Raw genomic sequence first — 3,041 nt, 5'->3', positions numbered from 1 at the left:
TTTTCTACAGAGGGGATTTTGCCATGTTGGCCAGGCTGGTCTCGAACTTCTGGGCTAGAGGGATCCACCCACTGCAGCCTCCCAAAGTGCTGGGATTACAGGTGTGAGCCACCTCGTCCAGCTGCTATTGACATCATTGATGTTAGATTCAATCATACTCATCTAAGTTCCTATACTCAAAGTATTTTTCAGTCATCTGTGTTATCCTTTATCTAGACAATGAAACTAAAGTACAGAAAAAACAAATTCCCTAGACCAAACACAGAAGAAGAAACAGGGTAAAATTAGAACTCACTCAAGGTGTGGTGGCTTACACTTGTAAACCCAGCACTTTGGGAGGCCAAGGCAGGTGGATCACCTAAGGTCAGGAGTTCAAGACCAGTCTGGCCAACGTGGCAAAACCCCATCTCTACTAAAAATACAAAAATTAGCCAGTGTGGTGGCATGCACCTGTAATGCCAGCTACTCAGGAGGCTGAGGCAGGAGAATTGCTTGAACCTAGAAGGCAGAGGTTGCAGTGAGCCAAGATTGTGTCACTGCACTCCAGCCTGGGTGACAGAGCAAGACTCCATCTCAAAAAAAGAACTCAGTTCCTCAGATAATACTTGCATTCATCAAGCACTATCTTAAATGCTTTGCAGAATTTCTCCCTAATCCTCACAGCAACCCTACGTGGCTGAGAGTCTTTAAATTTTGTTCACATAACCCCTAAAATAATTTTGGGGAGCTATGTACTCCTTCATTTTTAAGTTGACATCTATTTTTTTTTTTTTTGAGACAGAGTTCCTGGGCATTAGAGTGAGACTCAAAATTTATTGGAACTGCATCTCTTAGTACGATGGATAAGAAAGGGGTAGGTTTCAGGGCATTCAGTTAAAGAAGATTCCTGGATACCAATATTTTAAATTTTTTCTATGTTTAGCCCCAGGGGTTTTTATGCCCTGGGCCAAAGCACCATAGTAAGATTCTTGACCTTTGAAAGGTATGCTTTCCCTTTGAGTTATTGAGCAAGGGAGATAGGAAAGGAAAACTGGAGGTGAGGTCTCAGGCAAATGATTTTTAGAAAAAGTACTAAAGAAAATTGCGTATTTGGAAATTGGTTCCCTTTCGGCTACCTGGTAACCTCAAAGCCCTTGGACAGTTTCCATGTACCTTGAGATGGACTGAGTATTTGAATTCACCCAAAGTTTATATGTTGAAATCTAACTCTCTAGATGATAGTATTAAGAGGTAGGGCACTGAGACTTGGTTAGGTCATGAGGGTGGAGCCTTCATGAGCCGGATGAGTGGACTTGTAAAAGAGGCCTGAGAGAGCTCCCTTGTCCCTTCCACCATGTGAGGACAGAGATAAGACAGCAGTCTACAAAGCAGGAAGCAGGCCTTCAGCAGGCACTCAATCTGCAATATGCCTTGATGTGGGATTGAAGCAGGAGAATAGGGTCTGGAGGCAGGGAACCTAAGGCCATTTCATACTGACTTCCTATAACTAAATTGAAAGGAAGACCCCAACTTTCCATGCCTAAGTAACAGAAGGACCACAGGCTACTCCATTTGCAAATGCCCACCTTTTCTGAGGGGCAGGTAGAAAACTGAAAGTACCTCTGATTGGTTGCTGAAAGCATAGGAGTGTAAGTGCAGAAGCAAAGTCCTCCTTAAGTGTCTGATGCCAGGGGTCTCTTGATCACTTATGGAACATCAGTCATTCTATCAGTTTTGGTTCACACAAGTTTGCTGAGAGCTTTTATCTCGATGGGATCAGATGATATGTCACCAATACCGCTCTTTGTAACATCACCTCAGCCTCTGATTGGTTGCTTTCCACAATCAGTCAGACTGATTGCAAGCCACCACTTCATTTACATGGAGCGAACATGAAATAGCCAACAGGAAACGTCTTAGGGGGTATTTGGACACCAGAAGATTCTGTATGGGGGTGCTTGAAATGCTTGCTCAGCCTGCTTCCACACTGTGGAGTGTGCTTTCATTTTCAATAAATCCCTGCTTTTGTTTCCTCATTCTTTCCTTGCTTTGCTGTGTGTTTTGTCCAGTTCTTTGCTCAGAATGCCAAGAACCTAGACAACTTGTAGTCAAAACCCTCTACCAGTAATAGAACTTCTTAGCCTTCAAAACTGTGAGAAATAAATTTCTGGGGCTTTTTTGTTTCGTTCTGTTTTTCGTTTTTTGTTGTTTTTTGACTGAGTTTCACTCTTGTTGCCCAGGCTGGAGTGCAATGGTGCGATCTCAGCTCACCGTAACCTCTGCCTCCTTGGGTTCAGGCGAGTCTCCTGCCTCACCCTCCTGAGTGGCTGGGACTACAGGCACACGCCACCACACCCAGCTAATTTTTGTATTTTTAGTAGATACAGGGTTTCTCAGTATTAGCCAGGCTAGTCTCGAACTTCCGACCTCATGTGATCTGCCCGCCTGGCCTCCCAAAGCCACCGTGCACAGCCGTAATTTCTGTTGTTTATAAGCCTCCCAGTCTATAATACTTCTGTTATAGCAGCCCAAATAGACTAAGACATACCTTCAGGGCTAGGCTTACCCCAGTGTAAAGACAGCTGCTACAGTATCATTATCCTCACCTTATATGTGAGGGATGGTAGGCTCAGAGAATTTCAATAATTGCCTAGTCTCATGTAGCTAGTAGGGTTTAACAAACTCCGCTAGTTAGATGCAGTTTGAGTCTGTGACAGTAAAAGGAATACACATACCCATGCACTTGTAAGCAGGGTTTGCCACTGTTTTACAAGGAAGCAAAAGAAATCCCATTTTAGGAGGGTCCCAGTCACTCACGTCTGTTATCCCAGCACTTTGGGAGGCGGAGGCGGGCAGATCACTTGAGGCCAGGAGTTTGAGGCCAGCCTGGCCAACATAGAGAAACACTGTCTCTGCTAAAAATACAAAAATTAGTCGGGCATGGTAGTGTGTGCCAGTAATCCCAGCTACTCGTGAGGCTGAGACATGAGAATCATTTGAACCCAGGAGGCGGAGGTTGCAGTGAGTCGAGATCACACCACTGCACTCTAGCTTGGGCGACA

The sequence above is a fragment of the Cebus imitator genome, unplaced genomic scaffold, assembly GCF_001604975.1.
Source record: "Cebus imitator isolate Cc_AM_T3 unplaced genomic scaffold, Cebus_imitator-1.0 Scaffold685, whole genome shotgun sequence".
Taxonomy (NCBI): Eukaryota; Metazoa; Chordata; class Mammalia; order Primates; family Cebidae; genus Cebus; species Cebus imitator.
The sequence above is the reverse complement of the archived record's forward strand: the minus strand, read 5'-3'. Positions refer to the sequence as shown.